The sequence below is a fragment of the Penaeus monodon genome, chromosome 23 (assembly GCF_015228065.2).
Source record: "Penaeus monodon isolate SGIC_2016 chromosome 23, NSTDA_Pmon_1, whole genome shotgun sequence".
Lineage (NCBI taxonomy): Eukaryota > Metazoa > Arthropoda > Malacostraca > Decapoda > Penaeidae > Penaeus > Penaeus monodon.
In genome coordinates this window covers 14,812,866-14,813,356 of record NC_051408.1, presented here as the reverse complement: position 1 = coordinate 14,813,356, position 491 = coordinate 14,812,866, and positions in this window count along the sequence as shown.

The window sequence follows — 491 nt, the reverse complement described above, 5'->3', positions numbered from 1 at the left end:
GTAATATTTTATCATTTTATGTCCATGAATATTCACAAACTTACCAGTATTTTTTTTTTTTCGTCTAGCATACTATTTTCCTATTTACAGTGTCTGCTATCCTGTCAACCCCTGACTGCTGGATATATGCCTGTCTGTCATAATCATAGTGCAAACATCAATCTTAAAAACTACAGATTCATTCACATCCATTCATACTCACAGTGTCCAAGTAAGCACTATACTATCATAACATCATCAAAACATTGCCTGTTTCCCTATACAGCTTACGAATGGTTATCGAACCAAAAAAACAACCTGAAATAAACCTCACCTGGTGATCTGCCTCTTTAAACAAATTGACAGAGACTAGTTCAGCTTTTATCCGATTTCAGGTGTTTCCCCTGAAGGAGCAGCGCCGCGAGTGTGGCGATCGCGTCCTCCTCCCCGATAGTCTTTACCCATGTTACACAAGGATGGCTTGAGTAATCCTAGGGTAATGAACGAGTCTG